The sequence below is a fragment of the Lissotriton helveticus genome, chromosome 3_1 (assembly GCF_964261635.1).
Source record: "Lissotriton helveticus chromosome 3_1, aLisHel1.1, whole genome shotgun sequence".
Lineage (NCBI taxonomy): Eukaryota > Metazoa > Chordata > Amphibia > Caudata > Salamandridae > Lissotriton > Lissotriton helveticus.
In genome coordinates this window covers 1,754,775,048-1,754,795,731 of record NC_136061.1, presented here as the reverse complement: position 1 = coordinate 1,754,795,731, position 20,684 = coordinate 1,754,775,048, and positions in this window count along the sequence as shown.

Genomic DNA, 20,684 nt, shown 5'->3' with positions numbered 1-20,684 from the left:
TCCTTCTTCAGGAGACCCACATAGCGGGCACTAAGACGCCCTGTTTGGAACGCTTTGGTTTTGCTCATACATATCATGCTGGCTTCACTGGAGGCTCCTGGGGGGTTGCAATCCTCATACATCGCAGTGACACCCTTTGTCCATACCAGACCCACAAGGTAGGTTCCTCATGATATATGGGACACTCTATGGGGAACCCATTGTTCTAGGTAGTGTGTATGCTCCCACCCCCAACTCGTGGTCCCTAGTGGAAAAATTGACGATGCTCTGGACTGACCTTCCATCAGTTTTGACTCTAGTTGGGGGGTATTGCAATGATAATATGTCCCTGTCACTAGATAGGTGGCATGCTGTGGTCCAAGTTACCGAAACTCCAGACTCCAAATTATTGCCCCTAGTTCAGGGTTTGGGTGGGTTTATTCGTGGAGGACTGTACACCCCAATACACGTGCATACACCTATTTTTCTAGTGCCCATGCATCCTTCTCTCGTTTAGATTACATCTTCCTCTCAAGTGCACACCCACATAGATTGACCAAAGCCAAGATCCTCCCTAGAGGGTTGTCTGATCCTTCACCGGTGTCCATTTTCCTGTCCTTGGACCCTAGGCGTTCCCAATTCCGATGGCGTTTGTCGCCATGGCTGCTGCGGGATACTAACTATAGGGCACAGATCCATCAATCTTTAGCAGATTATTTATTGTTTAACACAGACTCGTGGAATCTCCAGTCACACTGTGGGAGGTGATGCAAACCACTCTCACGGGGGGATATTGCCTTCTGTGCTGCACAACGCAGACTACAACGAGACCAGCTACTAAAAATTGAGGCCCAGCTGCTCAACTTAGAGCGCGCTAGTAGGGATGCGGCGGGACAGGCCGTGCGCAGGCAACTACTACACATACAATAGACATATGCCAGGTAACTTTTAAACGAAGCCCTGCTTTACTGGCTAGCCACCCGTAGCCGGATATACCAATGGGGAGACAAATCCAGTGCCCTATTGCATCTCCTGTGTCAGCAGACGCTGCGCCCTCGGACGCTCCCAAGTATACGGGGTCCCGATGGGACGGCTCCTAAGGACCCATCTCCCATTGTGGACAGCTTTGCCCTGTACTTTGACAGTTCATTGTGATTTGAAACCAATCGTGATTGCTATATTCAATGTTTTAATTGTCTGTATTGTTCGTATGTTATAGAATGCCTTGTTGTAGTAAATTTAGGTGTTTTGGATGCTGCTGTGGCATTGCGGACGTGCGGTTGGAAGAGAGCCAGCCAGCGCCTCCGGAGGGCACTCCGAGTTTCGATATCTATGTTAAACATGGAATTGCTCCAATTATGTTTAATACATTATGGCACAAGTATACAAAAGACAATGTAGAATTTCAATGGAAGCTTACTGGTTCTTTCCATGAACAGAAAATTAATGACTTGCAAGAGAAAATGTTTTCTAGGCAAGTCGGCAGTCTATGTTCGACTCCTTGAGGGTGTGGCAGAAGGAAGCGAGACAGTGACGCCTGAGGGAGGAAAAGGCGGCTAGGAGAAAAGAGACGTAGACCATCACACAGAAGGCAGTCGCTTATGACAGGGCAAAGACAGAACAAGCATTTGCAATGCAATAGGTCTCGCATTTGCGAGAGTTTGAACTATTGGCCTTGTAAATGCCAATGCCTTTTATTTATGTGTTAAGCAAAGCCTCAAAGTACAAAGTGCGTGTTTATCTGTATGCCCCCCATGAAGTACTGCCTGCTGACCTTGTACAGAAATGTATTGATGACTTCCTCCCCGGGCGCTGTCCGATGCAGCGCGGGATGCGCTAGACGCCCCCCTGTCGGTGGATGAACTGTTACTTGCACTACTAGATATGCGGGCCGGTAAAGCACATGGTTTGAACAGCTGCCCTTGTGAGTTTTACCAGAAATATCAGCCACAGCTCTTAAAGCCTTATCTGGCAGTACTGGAGGCGTCCTGGGAGAGTGGTGGTCTTCCGACAGATTGGCGGCATGCGGAGATCATCGTGTTAAATAAGCTGGGTCGTCCACCAGAACAATATTCGTCTTATCACCCGATTTCTCTACTTTATGTGGAAGGTAAGCTTCTAACTAAGGCGATTGCAAACCACCTAGTCCTATATATTACAGAACTGATCCACCCTGATCAGGCAGGATTTATGCTGAACTGCGCAACACTCCACAATATCAGATGTGCCCATAATGCTATTGCTGCAGTTAGTAAACTCAATACCCCTGCCGCACTACTACTAGCAGACATGAACAAGGCCTTTGATTCTCTCAGCTGGACGTATTTATTCGTCTTGCTTGATCGTCTGAATATCGGGCCCCGATTGCGGAGCCTTATCCGCCTGCTTTACACTGACATAACTGCCTCAGTCTGAGTGGCCGACTCGGTTTCTAGAAGTTTCCCTTTCGGGCCGGGATGCATCAGGGTTGCCCACTCTCCCCTTATCTGTTTGCTCTTGTTAAGGAGCCGCTTGCGGCTTGGATACGCAGCTGCGTGGTTTCGAATGGGTGCCGGGCATATCTGACCGTATAGGGATGGTTTTAAAATTTCCTCTGTCCGGTATTATGCACTATGCTATTTTAGTTAGCCGTGTGTGGCTCTATTACACACACTGAAGTTCATGTTTGCGGTCCGTTATAACTATCCCTGGGCGGAACACTAGGCTATGCTCACGAAGTGTGTGTAATTGGCGCAACTACGCGCTAGGCGATTTGCACGTAGCACAGTGCAAAAACACATCAAGTTGGCGAACGCAAGCGAGCACAATCACCACCCCGGAGAGACTTTTTCCTCGTTCGAGATCAGCAACATCAAGTTGCCGATCGCGAGCGTGGAAAATAATAAACCTCCCGGCGAGATTCTCAGCGCTGGGAGGTGAGGTTTCTCATTGCGTGTGGTCGCGTATGCTCGCGACCGCTCGCGATGAGAAACTACCAGTCCGCGTCGAAAAAGCTGCCGCTCGAGTACAAATCTACTCGAGCGGCAGAAAACGACCGCTTGCGCTGTGCAAGATGCTGTTTACAATGATTGCACAGTGCGGACAAGCATCCGGCACTGTTCAATCAGTGCGAACAGCATTTTCCCTACCGCACTACGCAGTTCTCGTAGCGTGTGTAGTGCGAAGTGCACTTCGCGTAGCTAAGCGTATCGCAACTACGCAAACTACGCCCAGGGTTAACTATAACCCGTATAAAGCAGAAAGGCCTGTTTGACTAGAGCACCTCCATCTTGGATTTTCGTAATCACTGGCAGTTTGCGTTTGCTTCATGTTAGGCCTAGTAATGAAATTGCTTGCTTCAGCAGAACCGTCAATTTTGTTCATTTTCCTCTTCAATGTCCAAGGTTGCTTCTGCACTTGCTAATGAAAAGTACAATTGTTTTTCATTCCTAAGGATACACTTCATGATGTTCTCACATAAGGAAGATGCTGAGATTCAGCTCAGTGGCTTTGGGCCGCTGATAACACGACCCACTGGCAGGTGCAGACCCATCTCTCGGTGCCTTCTTTGTTCGTGTCCGGCTCAGGCTGGTAGTTTTCCATTGTGGATGTGGCCGAAGTCCCTCAAGGGGTTTATCCTGTATTACTGAATGTTGGGGCGTCAGTCCTCTCGATGCTCTCCTTTGGGTGAGGTTCTGATGGGGCTCCTCTAAAGAGCCCCATCATCTAATAAACGTTTGTTGTATCTTCTCCACTGTCTGACCGACTCTTCATTTGGGAAGGCATAATAGGAGGTGATTACCTGTGTGGCCCTAGAATTTCCACGTCCTTCAGATGGTGCCCGAACAGGAACTCAGCTTTTAGTGCCCCCTTATCTCTAATCAGATTGTAGGGGCCGGGGTGATACTTGGTCGGACAGGCGGACCGGGGGCCCCCATGTACAAGACTGAGTTTGGTTCTTCTAGCTGCTCCGCCTTCCCGAACTGTCATGTATTCCTATAGGTTCTGAATTGATCCCCCTATTCCTGACCCTATTCTGGTTAAACTAACTATCAAGTTAACTAACAGTCAGCCCATGAGGCAAGACAAGCCCCCATGATGCAGATACCGTTATCTGACGCAGTCACACTACGGCACAGGAACGTGTTATCTGATTAGGTCATAACGCTTGAGATCTAATTAGACAAGCGACATTCCTCCAGCCCCTGATAAGGCATACGACGTTCTCATAACAAATCAAACCTATGACAACCTGGAAAATCCGTGCGGCCATTGTTTTGATTTCACAGAGAACTTCAGTAAAAGAATGTGCTAACGAGCAAGTCGTATGACATCTTTATTGACGTATCTATGTCCATCCTTACGTCAATCTCGGCACCTTTAAGGTATAAATATTGCCGATCTTGCCCTATGCAAACACACGCGTGGTGACGAGACGGAGCAGCCACACTTGCCGAGCCGAGAGCAGAGCAGACCCCGCTGGCAGCAGCCCCGCCTTCCTGACGCGCTGAGAGACGCGCTGCTATCTCCTGCCGAGAGACCCAGCACCGGCGCTTTCGGGCAGCCCTCGCAGGCAGCCTGGAATATCGAGACCAGAGAAAGAGATACCATTCCTCATTCATCCTAAATTCCAGGTACAGAACTGAATAACCCCTCACAGAGAATTCTTTAGTTATTCACTTGGCAAAAACAAACTTAACTGAAACTGTAACTTTCTATTCCCGCCCACGCATTAGACTTAGGTCAGGTACACGGGGTAGGCGTATTTAGAAACACCAGTTGAGTACGTTTAGTCAAATGTATATGTGTATGTAAATATATTTTAATCATTTTAAACATCATATGGCTCAGAAACCATATCAATGTTTTTACAGTATTATTTTATACTATTGCTTTTAATGTATGCACTTTACTTAACTATAAGTATTGCAATAATATCGATCCATTTCTCTTGTACGAGAAAAGAGACTGATCAATAAATAACACCTTTTTATTGAACACGCCCGTCTCTTCCTTTTCTCTACATTCTGATGAGACTAAGAATGCACGTACTGACTGAGTAAAATAATTGCCTTGTGCTCACACGACTCTGGAGATACACTCTTGATTAGGGGAGAGCAAAGTTGTCATGTTCTATGGTTGTCAGAAACGAAATCCCTTCTTGTCTAATCAGGGGAGTTAATTCTTTCCTGAACATTCGAGAAAGTTTCTAGCGAACTCTGAGCTACGCTGGCAAACCCAAAACTTAAGTCTAGTATCGACAGTAGTAGACCTAGTTAACGTCTGGCCTAGGCCTTTACTGCTGTAGGTATTATTCCAATGCGCAGAGCCTATTGGGAAGATAGGAACTACACTACATGGCGCCCAACGTGTTTGGAAAGGGCGATAAAACTAACGTAAGACATTTAGAGTAACTCAGTCGTGCTTTCTCACTCAGACCCCTTTTCCCACATACTCCAAAGACGTCTGGAGTGGGTGAAAGGTTATATCCTCCAAAACCTCCCAGGAGGGAACTCCTATGTATGGTTCTTGGTATATTCAACGTTGAAGGATAAACAGTTCCAAAATATTGTGCATCTAATCTCTGTTTCCATAAAGAAACCTGATCTGCAAACAAACAAAATAAGCTTCCTGTCGGTAAAATGGCAGAGAGTGATGATGAAAGAGAGGCAGTTAGATTAGCAACTGAACTCGCAGATGCTGATGCTACCATGCAAGCAACAGACGCGGATATAATACTCATTCCGGTCATCAAAAGGAGATCTATAACTCTAAAACTTATAGAAAATGGACTGACACCTAGAGGTGGCACAGTCATATTCGTAATTGAGGCACACGAATATCGGCAGACAGAGGTATACTATTCATGGATACATTTTCCAGCAGCAAATGCTGTAACAAAGTACTTCCACTATTACAAAATAGAGGAACCTCCTAATGAGTACACTCCTTTCGAGGAGGTGGAAGTACCACTCAAATTCCAAGAGCATTTGCTCTTATTTGATGGCGCCCTAAAACATAACAATCACATCACCAGGCTCGGTCCTTTAGGAAGACCAGGAGCAACGTGGCCGGTCTTAGCCGGATACACACCACACCCAGACATCGAAGGGATGTCTACAGGAGAGCTGTTAATACAGCTAAAACAATTACTAAAAATTCATAGACAATTAGTCCAGTATGTAATGCGGACTTCAACAATTCAGCCAGCGATTAAACTTCCACAGCTGACCCCTCACCAGGGGAACACAAATAAGATTACACCACAGAACATCCAGTCTTGCCTAGGTAAAGTACCGGCTAAACGGGAACAAATACCATTCTGGTTGGCACAGAAAATTACCCAAATAGAGGCGGTGTTTCCTGACACCACCCCGCTGGAAAAACACAGGATTCTGACTATCTGTCTTCCAATGGGAATCGCACCACACATTGAGGACTGTGACACTTGGGGTACAGTCTTTGCTTCCATCTACACAAAAACGCACGGTGTTCCATCCATTTCGGTAATACCAGATGTGCTAAAACAAATTCAAGATGAATACGGTCCAGAACCAGCTTTAACTCTTGGTATGAAATTACTGAAAGACTTCAAGCAGGTCTCTGCTATATTATTAGCCAACATAAAAGGTGAAGCAGCAAATGTGGCGATCCGCCAGAGGTTAAAAGAGACAGATATAGCAGACCAACCAGCTGAAATTGCCAGAATCATAGAAAAATCCTATGAAGAACTAGGTAGAGATAGTTTAGGTGGAATACCAGTAAAACCGCAACTGACTGAAAGTCCAGAAAAAATATTTTTTAATAATAATTCACCAAAAAAGAACTGGGATGGATACAAACAATCCAATCCTAAAGAAAAGAAATTCCAGTCCAGAGGAAGGTCTCCAAGGCGAAGAGAAAAATCTCCAAACCGAAGACAGAGGTCACCGCAGAGTGACCCCTCTGGGAATAGATATAACCTTAGAAATAGGGATAAAAATAAAAAACCTGATAGATATCAAGACATTGATACACGTCCCTCTCAATCTTTTCAGAATTCCTCGCAGAAATCGGAAAGAAGGGGACGATCAGAACAAAGAGAAGAGCACGCCAAGTCAAAAGACAAGGAACCTGCTCAGCTAAAAAAGAAATTACAATTTCCAAAAAAGAAGGTAGCCAGTATCAAGGTAGTTAACAATGCCGAGAATACTGAGGACACAACTGAAAAACGGAGAGTGGGCTCAGACAATGCTAGACAGTGCAGCAGAAGTGAGCATAGCTCGCAAAGTCCTTATGAATCATCTGGAGACAGTGGACACGAATGAATATCTTCAAGTGGAAACTGCAGACACCAGAGTTAGCAAACCCCACAAGATATACGAGATAACATTACGTATAGAGGGAGATAAGACTAGGAAGATAAGGGGACTATTTTGGGATAATCTCTCCAAGGGCTACGATATCCTTCTAGCTGAAAAAGACTGGCCACCAGAGTTTGTCAGGGAGTGCCCTCATGGCGAAGAAGTAATTATGCCTGCCTTCTCAAATCAAATTCCAATTCATAAAAAATACACACTTGCCAGAAAGTGGGCAGTGGCTCTAGCACCTGCTTTATATAAAAATCATGTAGGATGGGATGAGGATTCTCCTCCTCACAAAATCCAGTTAAAATCACAACCAACTGCACAAAGGCAGTACCCAATTAAGCAAGAAGCTAAAAAACAGGTAAATGAAATACTAGATCAGCTAGAATACCAGGGGGTGATTGAAACTTGCACCTCACAAATGAACAATCCTTTGTTTCCGGTCTCCAAACCAGACAACTCATATCGTCTAGTTTTGGATTACCGACACCTTAACACATGTTGCAAAACTTTTGCAGTGCAAAACTCACATAGTGCTGCACTAATGAATAACATAGTGCGCAAAAAATACATAACAACCTTGGACATTTCCAATGGATTCTTTTGTCAAAATATAGCACCAGAGAGCAGATATTTAACTGCATTCTCAGTAAATGGCACTCAAAAACAATTCTGTCGGTTAGCCCAGGGGTACAAGAACAGCCCGGGGGTATTCTCAGCGAGAGTAACAGAATTACTACAACTATATGATGATGAAGCATTATCTTATGTCGATGACATTTACTTAACAGATGATGACTTGGAGACTCACTTGAAAAGAGTGAACACCATAATACTTGGGTTCGCTGCAGAGGGTTACAAATTCAACTTTAAAAAGTCCAGAATTGCCCATCTGACGGTCCTATTCTTAGGATATGAGTTATCAAGTGAAGGCAAAAGCCTGGCTGACAATTTCCTAGAGAAATGTGCCGTACTCCAAGCACCTAGAACACTAAAAAACTTACAGTCGATTCTAGGCTTCCTAAATTTCGGAAGAACATACATTGCAAATTACGCAGAAAGGGTCAAACCCCTTTATGATCTAATTAAACCAGACTTTAAAAGATCCAGTTGGACTCAAACACACACAGAAATTTTGAGATCCTTACAAACAGACATGCTAATTAAAACAAAATTAGAAACACGTGATAACACACGCAATCTTGTGATTCGAGTCATCCCAGGGAGATGCGGATTCACATACCTAACCTCTAATGAGGGAGAAAAGGTACCGATTGCATTCAAATCACACTTGTACACGGAAGCTGAACAGAAATTCAGCAACAAAGAACAAATTGTTCATGCAGTTCAAACCGCAATAGCTAGAGAAAAAGACTTAGCTGACGGTAGACATATCACAGTCAGAACAGCTGAATCAGCCTTTGAGGCATTAACAACACCGTGTAATTTACCAACAACAACATTGGATCCAGAATGGTTACAATGGGTAAATTCAATCACAACGGACAAAGTATACTACTTCTTTGATCCAGAACTAGAAGAAATGGAAAATCTAGAATATGAAAAAACATACCCTCTGCCAATCGACATTCTGCCTCTACGACATTACGCCTGTGTAATCTATACAGACGGACATGCTCAACCCTCCGTTTGGGGAGAACAAGCATACAACCCCACATGTGAGATTACAAAAGAAGTGTGGCGCGGAGGTAAACTAAGACCTCTATTAACAAAATCACACTCAGTAGAAACTAATTCAGAAAAACAAACTGAAATAATAGCATTGAAAATGGCGCTAGATAATGCGGATCGCGAATTCCCGACACTTATAGTGTCAGATTCATATTACTGCGTCAAATCATACAACAAGGATTTGCAGACATGGATTCAAAACGGTTACAAAGATAACACAGATGCACCAATAAAGCAGAAACTGCTCTGGGAACAAACAGCTCTTTTACAAAAAGAACTACCAAAGACTCACGTGACTCACTCACTGAGTCATCAGCGTGATGGCGTTCACGTTGTAGGGAATTCATTGGCTGAAACAGCCGCAGCGGCAGCCACTAAATCGGCTACCGTAGTTCGAAAAAAGCGTACATTAAAATACATTGACGATGAAACAGTGCTGGCGGTGAAAACGTCATCAAAAGGCGACTGCTCAGCACTACCGATCAACTATCCACTCAATTACACATACATAATAGATGCAAACTCCGTCCCTTTTGCTCGAATCCCTGGAGTGGGGGATAGAGTGATTCCAAACATGGACAGGAGACACTTGTTAATCGCAGACGCACACATAGGCGAGAGTCTCAGACACCATAAATTAAAAGATTCTCTGGAAGAATTACAATCACGGTACTGGTGGCCAGGCATGAGCCTGCATCACACCATGTTTGTAAAACGCTGCCCAAACTGCAATAGAGATCGCAGTGGGGAGAGAAAGAGTTTGATACCTCGTCGTATTACGGCAGATAATATGACCAGTAAAAAGAATGGCTTGCGATTAACATATACAGGCTAGTTTCCACTTATAATGTAGATCCTCAGCACTCGGCTGACGTCCGGACTGTTATACAAAGATTTGCGAGTCTAAATGGCATATACGCTAAGAGCATGTTACGTTTGACCATTGTTTTCACTCAGGCCCACAAGCCTGGGGGGAAACATGGCCAAATGAGCACAGCCCAGCGGGAATCTTCTCACTTCCTTCCTGAGGGTACGGGATGGTGTAAAGAAAAAACCAAGGCAGAAAGCAATCTATAATAGAAAGGATATTAGGTTCGGGAGCTGGGTGGGTCAAACATCTAATAAGTGTCCAACGTAGTCTAAATAACTTGCCAAGAAATTCTCTGAAGGGATTCAGTCCGTACGAATTATTATTTGGAACTAGAATGATTATCTCTGACCTCGACAGTCAGACTTCAGTGGTTAAAGAAAAAAGCTTTGATGTCAAAGACCGTTTGGCTATTTTGCAGGACTTAAACAAAACAAGAAAAGACCTGAGCAACATACAGTTGAAACAACAGCCAACAACCACTGAAGAATCACCACCTGTCCCAGCAAGACCTGTCTGGATTCCAAAAGTCGGGGATCTAGTCAGGGAGAAGATCGCGGTAAAGAAGGAATTTGGGCCTTCTTACAGAAAAGCAGTTCCTGTCTTGTCTGTCAACGGGACAAGATCAGTTGTACTACCGCCACTTGCTGGAAAAAAGGAGAACCGAGTTGTATCCATCGACCTGGTAAAACCACAACATGTGGCCGATAACAAACAGTAGGCCAAGTGGACTCCCAATAAGTAGCAGAACACCAAGGTTTGCTACCAATACAGAGGTCCTAACGAAGAGGCTCATCACATTCGAAACGCCTACAGAAGAACAACAAGGACTATGCAACAATGCAATAGAACTAAGACCTCTGAAAACCCAAATAAAAACATTTAGCAGAGACACACCAATCTACAATGAAGTACCAAGTGACAATGCAAGAAACAAAAATCCTGAACCAATTGGAACAATTGACAGAACTGCATCCGGCTACTTCATAAACTTCGATGATTCCTCTGAAAGCCTCAGTGAATCAAAGACACAGCCATCATCAAAAACCTTTAAAGACAAAGCTAAAGAACTTTTGAACCAACTGAAAGAAACATATCTGATTTCTCCATGGATTGAATTCTGGGTGGGTTTTGGTGCATTTATCCTCATACTTTGGCTCATCATGGTATTAACTTTGGGACGCTTCATTGAGGGAAAATATGCTAAAATGGACACAGCAAGTCAGAACATCAACTTGGTCCTCAAACCACACACATCTTCACACGTCGAGAAAAGAGAACTTTCTTCAGCCAACTTCACAGCCAATCCGATACCTGGTGGGGTAGCCTGGGACAACACTGACTATGAAATTTATGGTCCGGTCGAGATCCTGAAATATCCACACCAAATTAAGATCTCATTGAATGACTTTGCAAAACCAAACTCATTTGCTGATGATTGGGACTTCGAAAGCATTAATAATATGATGTCTGATTTAGTAATGTCTGCTAAATTTACCAAACATGACTATTTGCAAGGTTCTACAAATTATGACAGTATGTATTGCTATAACCACTATGGTAATCACTTTTTACATAGATCTGCACAACCTAGAAATGTTTTAAATTATAATCAATGGGAACATTGTGCAACACCTCCAAAAGGGAGCTCCAGAACCGTTTACGACAAATACTCATATTTTTCAGGTTTTAACACAAGTAATGCTGAAACATTTTATTTTAATTTGTCAAACAATGACAGGGATGAAAACGATGATAACCAACACAAAATTGTTATATTCAGACTCATTTTTTGAAAAAATGAATACTTTTGGATTTGATTATTGGGACAAAAATGTTGAATTGAAAAGTGTTTGGGGTACAAAAGAATGGCAGGTACAGGGTATAGAAGCTTTGTTTAGAGCCTGTATGATCCCAGAACAAATGATATTTTTAAATGACACTGTTCAACAAACCACCTGTCTTGGCTTAGCCAAAATCAAAGATTTAAATAAACCGTCTATTCCAAAGCCAACAATGTTTAGCAATAGCTCTGATACAGATGAAGAGATAGACGTAAACCATATATTAAACCAAAACAGAACACATCCTGATTGGAAACAGTGGTTGATCTGGCCCACAGATACAAATAACTGTCAAGACAGATTCCTGAACAAAACACAGGGTTTCAAAATGAACAGGCCAGACCCTAGATATCCTCAAAGACATCACCCAGGGATAATAACCACCTACAGTGTGGGCAAATTATGCCTTCAATGGCTACAAACTTCCACACTGCCTGAAATTAAGCAACACCTAACTTTACTTACTGATGGTGCTGACTTGCGTGATTTCACTTTGGGACCACGCAAACAGCGTCAAAAGCGTTTCATAGCAGCCTCTGTATATGCAGCATACAATGAGGCCTGGAAGGTTACTCAAATTGAAACAGCAGAGAGAATACGGGAAATTGACCGTATTAATTTGGAAAAATCACTTTCTGTAGTGGACAATGGGTTAATGACTCTGTCCTCCAGAATTTTTTCATTGGACAGCATTGTGTCGTCAGCAATCGATATATTATCGCAAGACTTACTATTATTACAACATGGTCAGTCACAATTGCGTTCTATTGTACAGCTTGGCTGGACGTTACAAAATCTGCGTTCAGGCTATGTGCCTTGGCGTTTAATCAACACAACGTCACTATTCCAAATCTTTAACCTTACTGATAGACAAATCGGTATGGCACAAAAGGGTGCTGATTATACAATCTTGAGCATTGAAAAACTAGAAAGATTACCAATGACAATGTCAGAACGACCTGTCAGTGAATGGATAATACACGGAATCATAAATATTCCAATCTCAACCTTCAGGTTTCAATACTGCCAAAAATATATACAGGCTGGCATGTATGAGAAATTGGGAAAGGGGTACATTAAAACAACTTGGAACCTGCCCTATTCACATGCATGTGTCAGTAATAAAGGACAGAAAGTGTTTCTTAGTGGCAACAATTGTGCTATGTCACTAAGCGGCACGCTTCTGTGTAACGGAATTAGTTTGCATGGAGCCTGTGAAGGGAATTCATACAACCTTTCATGTCACCAGCAAGGCGCACCTGCAACTGAAATAGAACCATTCTTTCAAAGACTCTATAATGGGAGTTACATTCTTATTGTAGACCGCAGATGTTGTAGTCTTATGCCCGGGACTCCTTATCTAGTCACTACGACTGCGAAGGTCAAGTGCTGTGGACGTTCTTTGTTCCCCAGCTCCTTCCCAGACAGGGAGGCAAGGGCATGGCCCGATTTGAAAATTACTTCTATTCGAATAGATACTTTAAGCAGAATGAAAACAGTGCTTCTTCAGACGCCTACAAGGCTCTCGTCATCAAAAGAAACGTATGATCTACAAGTCGCAAGGACGACTGCAGAGATACATACATTATTATCAACTAATTCCCCCGTACATTTCGCGGAAATCCTGAGCGAAATCTTAAATATTTCTGATACCACAGGGGTCTCAAAGGTATTTAAGACAGTATTTTCGATGGCATTAACACCATTCAAAGCCATACTGGGTATTTTTCCAGATTTCGTCCATTCGATTTTTGGCGGACTTCCCCTGATCCTGGGACTAATTGCAGGAATCCTATTCTTAGTCCTTATTTTTCGGTATGGCAACCCATGTCACAGATCAAACTCTCGCGACAATGGAAGATACAATCCTAGCCATTGGATACCGGGACCGGATATCAAAAATCCTGGGACTCTCCCGGCTTAGAGACCTGAACATGACTTGGTTTCTATCATTTCGACCAATGTGGCAAAGGTGTGTTTTACCTGTATTGAGGTGTCTGCTATGCGGAGAGGAATGCGTGTTAGACACCTGTCTGACGCTACAATCGGATGCGCCAGTGGATGCAGATACATTGTTGGTTCCTACCAAGGTTCACGCTTTGTGCTGCCCTCAAAGGCTGCCAATCCTGATGACGGCATTCGTGGAATCTTCACCACTACGATTGAAGAGTAGTGAAGTTCAAGATGAAAGCAGCATCGAACAGGTACGACCTTCTGTCAGCAATGCGAATCAGAATGTCAATGGAGACAATCATGCGCATGAATGCATGGTTACACCTATTTCCGACTTAGTGGAACTTTCCCATGAAGCTGTTGACAGTTTTTTCGAAAGCCTTAATGATATGATGTTCTCTCCAGAACAGAAATAGAGACTTTTGAGCAAGCTCGCACACGGCGTTCCCTGAATTCGGCCTTCAACTTTAAAAATAAAGTCACATGAACAATTTTTCCCACCAGTTCACGGACAGCAATTTTTTAGCAGCCCAAATTATTTTTTACAAAATTTTCGGGACACTTATCTTCTGCTTAAAGTAAGACACTATTCCTAGAGAACTAAGATTTCTATTTTTAGATACTTTATAAACTTTAGTTGCCCGCTGGTATGTTCACAAACATTTTATTATGTGATGAAATGGTCTCGAACTTTCTTTCTGTATAGCCATATTAAGAGCCATTTCATGTGTATTTCTCATATACCAAATAAGCAATAATGTATACAAATGCGTGTTTACTTTAGCGTTTAATTCATAGCTTGAGTGCATACAAAATATATGACTGCAATTTTTCAGTATATTTGAAAATTTCAAAATGCATTTATGTATTTTGGGGTGGTAAGGTATACACTATACTCTATAGTATGCTGTACTATGTTATACTATGCATAGATTAGTAAATATGACCATAGTTAGCGTGGAGTGGGTGTCATGTATTCCTATAGGTTCTGAATTGATCCCCCTATTCCTGACCCTATTCTGGTTAAACTAACTATCAAGTTAACTAACAGTCAGCCCATGAGGCAAGACAAGCCCCCATGATGCAGATACCGTTATCTGACGCAGTCACACTACGGCACAGGAACGTGTTATCTGATTAGGTCATAACGCTTGAGATCTAATTAGACAAGCGACATTCCTCCAGCCCCTGATAAGGCATACGACGTTCTCATAACAAATCAAACCTATGACAACCTGGAAAGTCCGTGCGGCCATTGTTTTGATTTCACAGAGAACTTCAGTAAAAGAATGTGCTAACGAGCAAGTCGTATGACATCTTTATTGACGTATCTATGTCCATCCTTACGTCAATCTCGGCACCTTTAAGGTATAAATATTGCCGATCTTGCCCTATGCAAACACACGCGTGGTGACGAGACGGAGCAGCCACACTTGCCGAGCCGAGAGCAGAGCAGACCCCGCTGGCAGCAGCCCCGCCTTCCTGACGCGCTGAGAGACGCGCTGCTATCTCCTGCCGAGAGACTCAGCACCGGCGCTTTCGGGCAGCCCTCGCAGGCAGCCTGGAATATCGAGACCAGAGAAAGAGATACCATTCCTCATTCATCCTAAATTCCAGGTACAGAACTGAATAACCCCTCACAGAGAATTCTTTAGTTATTCACTTGGCAAAAACAAACTTAACTGAAACTGTAACTTTCTATTCCCGCCCACGCATTAGACTTAGGTCAGGTACACGGGGTAGGCGTATTTAGAAACACCAGTTGAGTACGTTTAGTCAAATGTATATGTGTATGTAAATATATTTTAATCATTTTAAACATCATATGGCTCAGAAACCATATCAATGTTTTTACAGTATTATTTTATACTATTGCTTTTAATGTATGCACTTTACTTAACTATAAGTATTGCAATAATATCGATCCATTTCTCTTGTACGAGAAAAGAGACTGATCAATAAATAACACCTTTTTATTGAACACGCCCGTCTCTTCCTTTTCTCTACATTCTGATGAGACTAAGAATGCACGTACTGACTGAGTAAAATAATTGCCTTGTGCTCACACGACTCTGGAGATACACTCTTGATTAGGGGAGAGCAAAGTTGTCATGTTCTATGGTTGTCAGAAACTAAATCCCTTCTTGTCTAATCAGGGGAGTTAATTCTTTCCTGAACATTCGAGAAAGTTTCTAGCGAACTCTGAGCTACGCTGGCAAACCCAAAACTTAAGTCTAGTATCGACAGTAGTAGACCTAGTTAACGTCTGGCCTAGGCCTTTACTGCTGTAGGTATTATTCCAATGCGCAGAGCCTATTGGGAAGATAGGAACTACACTACAGAACAGGCGGATCCCAGGCTGCTGGCCCTTGGCCAGAGTCTGCAAGGCGAAACATTGGAGCTGACCGTTTGGTCCAGAGAGTCGGCAGTGGAGAACAACCTGTGACCCGCGTGCACCAGGTGAGGGACTGGGTTCTGGAGTTAAGGAGCCTGTCCTGGTTGACATAGTCGACGATCTGTTTCCTGGTTTGACATAGTCGACGGGCTGTGTCCTGGTTTGACATAGTCAACAGGCTGTGTCCTGGTTTGACACAAGCTTATGAGCCGTGCCCTGATTGACATTAGCCGGTGGGCTGTGTCCTGGTTTAGGTGGGTTTGCGGACCCTTGAGAGACACGGAGTGCTTGTAAGTGGCCTACCAGGCTAATCGATAATTGGACTCGCTAAAAGGTCTGGGACCACTCACTGGTTCTCCGCCAGGCCAATCTGTAATTGGACTCACTAAAAGGTCTAGGGCTGAGGCCTGTCCTCCTGTTTTGGTGCAGTCGTTGGACTGTCTTGGGTGCAGTGGCTGAACTGCCCAGCTTGAACGGCACAAGTCGACGGACTGTGTCTCTGTGAGGTGTACCGTCTTGGTATGGTACTTGGTGGGTCCGAGGATCCCTATAATTGGCATGCCTTTTTGGAATAAGTATGATTTTAGGAATTGATACTTGAGCGTAGAAATGGTGTGTGCGGAGTGATGTGGACCAGAGGGCTGTGTGGATGAAGACGCGGATGTGGCGAGTACATGTGTGAGAGGTGTTTGGGGCTTCCAGACAGTTCACTATGATTTGAAACCAATTGTGATTGCTATATTCAATGTTTTAATTGTCTGTATTGTTCGTATGTTATAGAATGCCTTGTTGTAGTAAATTTAGGTGTTTTGGATGCTGCTGTGGCACTGCGGACGTGCGGTTGCAAGAGAGCCAGCCCGCGCCTCCGGAGGGCACTTCGAGTTTCGATATCTATGTTAAACATGGAATTGCTCCAAATATTTAATACATTATGGCACAAGTATACAAAAGACAATGTAGAATTGCAATGGATGCATACTGGTTCTTTCGATGAACAGAAAATAAATTACTTGCAAGAGAAAATATTTTCTAGGCAAGTCGGCAGTCTATGTTCGACTCCTTCAGGGTGTGGCAGAAGGAAGCGAGACAACAACGCCTGAGGGAGGAAAAGGCGGCTAGGAGAAAAGAGACGCAGATCATCACGCAGAAGGCAGTCGCTTATGACAGGGCAAAGACAGAACAAGCATTTGCAATGCAATAGGTCTCGCATTTGCGAGAGTTTGAGCTATTGGCATTGTAAATGCCAATGCCTTTTATTTATGTGTTAAGCAAAGCCTCAAAGTACAAAGTGCGTGTTTACACAGTGCTGCGTGCAGGTTTTTAAAACATATAAACAAAAGGCATTGTCATTTACAATGTCAATAGCTTTTTTATGTATTATTGTTGGAGCTGCTTTATGAATGTTCACGTATTTACAGTTTATTAAGTAAAATATTATAGCATGACTAGACACTAACTTCAGTCACACAAATATTGAAATTACAAATCTTGCTCAAGGCAAAGGTCGATTATCATCAACACCAGCCATGAAATATTCCAACAATGTCAAAGTCTGCACTCGGCAGTCAGAAAAACAAATTTTACCCTGTCACTGACTTTGCTACTTCCCCTTTTCTCCTTGAAAGATTCCTCTGATTCCAAAGCAGTCCTGGTAGTACAAGCGTTCTATGGGGGTGGGGGGCTAATTCTTCCAGCAATCAGCAGAGTGAAGGTGCGGGGCCTCTAAGAAGGGGTGAAACCAACAAACCCCTGTTCCCAAGAAAATAGTCTTTTAAAGACCTGTAAAGTACTTGGGGGCGGTTGCGATAAGACGGACAACAGGCCACACACATCAGCTCAAAAATGGTCTGTGTGTGTGCCTGGGAAGCTGTCTCAGCCTGGGCTAGACACACATTGGGTGGGGCAGGGGGGACTGAAGCCCTTTGAGCTGAGTGGGCGTTCTGCGCCTGCAATCTTATCAAGTCGGAAGCCTTTGCATCAGGAAACAAGCATTTACAATGCAAAGGTTTTGCCTTTGCCAAAGTTAGAGTTATTAGCATTGTAAATGACAAATTGTTTATTTATGTGTTGGTTTTGAAAACAGATAAATAAATGGCATTGTCATTTACAATGTCAATAGTTTAATCTAATAGTCCCTCATACAGAAGATGAAACAAAAATACTCCTGTGGCTGATCCAAGATGTGACTGACACACACCCAGAGCACAGCGAGGGGGCAGGGAAGCAAGCACAGCCAGGGGGCAGGGAAGCAAGCACAGCCAGGGGGCAGGGAAGCAAGCACAGCCAGGGGGCAGGGGAACCAGGGGGCGGGGAAAAGGTTTATTGGTCACCTTTCTATTATTTATTACTATATTGTAGAGCGGAGCTTGCATTAATGAGGTGCAACCTATGCTCAGACATTGTTAACAAGTGTAAAAACTTCAAAATAATAAAGTAATACTATTATAAGTACGTTTTGCACTTCTCTGCCTCAGGACAGCAGTGCCCAGTAAATGGCGTAGCGCAAGATGACGGCCCCCTCTTACAGAATGTGATGAGAGACCCCTCTGCCCCACAGGGGCTGCAGGGGCCCTTTGTTACGCCCCTGAACACAGAAACAATATTACTAGGCTTGCAAGATTGCGCCTTTGCCACTCCCATTGGCAATTATTTTCCAGAACAAATAATTGTCCCACATTTTAGCAGCCAATTCCAGATCCCCCCGGCATGCTTCCTCCCATGCTGTCCGAACTCATCTAGTTGTTTTCCTGTCTAGGCCCCTTAAGGCATGCGCCTCGTGCACATTATTCTTTTTAATGCAGCTATTAGTGCTTTGTGGGCCTCACAGCACGCTTTTGTGTACGTGCACTCTCACACAGATACTTTCTGTGCTTTGCAAATCCATCGTCCCCATGCTTTGTGGGCCTCACAGCACGCTTTTGTGTACGTGCACTCTCACACAGATACTTTCTGTGCTTTGCAAATCCATCGTCCCCATTGGAGTTACCCCCATATTTGGATTTCTCAAAGATTATAATAAAGGGTCGAGCACCATGGAGACAGAGGAGAAAGGAAGACCTGGAATGGATTCATGGACGGAACACCTTCACGTGAACAGTAATATCGGATCAGTGTGGCCGCTGAACTTTAACTGCTCCCGGGGTTTTGTGAACCATTCCTGTTCCAATAGCACTGGAGTGGATTATGAATTTTGAGCAGGTGTTCACTGAATCGGCATTATGTTTGGATAACATTTCACTTTTTTGGTTTTGTGAAGAGAGAGCCTGACGGGGGGTGGAATCCGTGAGTTTTTGCTTCATTTTATTGTGTTTTACGTTTTTATTTTACTGATTTCGTTTGATGGGTGACAGCAAAGAGCATTGTGGGATTTGGAGTTCCTAGCACTGTTTTTGGATTATGGAACAGCCAAGGTGATTGGGTGAGTTTGAATGAGCAAATGAGGGTGAAGAGAGGGGCTCACGTGGGAGAACACACCTCAATAATGCTCGAGAAGCGGGAGCGTTTCCTGGCTTTGCACCTGGAGTGGATTGTGTGCGGGGGTCAGGCTGCCGGCGGAGGCTCAGAAGAGGTAAACTGTCTAAGTGCAGATGTTGTGGGGCTAAGGGAGGTCCGGCTGTTCTTTTGAGGTGGGGTTGGTGCTAATGACGGAAGAGGGGATTCATAGGGGACCGGCGGAGGCTCAGAAGAGGTAAACTGTTTAAGTGCAGGTGTTGGGGGGGCTCCGGGAGGTCCGGCTGTTCTTTTGAGGTGGGGTTGGTGCTAATGACGGAAGAGGGGATTCATAGGGGACCGGCGGAGGCTCAGAAGAGGTAAACTGTTTAAGTGCAGGTGTTGGGGGGGGGGGCTCCGGGAGGTCCGGCTGTTGTGGAGAGGTGGGGTTATGCTAATGACGGAAGAGGGAATTCATAGGGTGAAGAATGGTTCCAAAATCGGGGATTGGAAATGAGTTTTCCTTTCTTGATATAATTTTACACACTTGTTGCCCTTTCAGCTTGTAGGGATTGAGGGTAACGTAGGAATGGGTTCATATAAGTTAAAGCACGTGCGTTTAACTCCAATGACGTGGTTTGGGGGGTAGAGAGGGTCGTTTTGGGTGGACCTGACTCTCATTTTATAGAGTATGTTTAAATTGAGCAGTAAGTTGAGCCACTTTTTCCGTGTGTTTCAGTGACCCCTGACTAAGAGCCAGCAGGGCTCGAACTGCGGTGGGTCTGACATGAAGAGTCTTTTCTGAAGCCGAGATTGCACCGGTGCGCACAAGCTATGTGTAAACCCGGCCCCTGCCGCCCGGGGGCATCCCAGTGGGCCGACTTTGAAGCTGGGGAACAGGATCGAGTCTAGCAGGAGGCGGAAGCATCCTGTGATTCTGGGCAAACCATTTCATCTCCCCCTGCCTAGAAATGAATGTGACCGTCTGCAACACAACCGGTGCTCATGTAAAGCGCCCGGATAGCTTCGGGGCGAGTTCGCACTATAGGGGTAGGGGGGCGGAACGGCACAGACGACATGAGACACGGGGGGGGGGGGCTCACGGACAGCAGGAGGGGGGAGGGAACGGCAGCACTCACCTCGACTTCCTCCAGCGGCGGTCGGCTGCGTAATGGGGGAAACAAACAAAATTAAAAAAA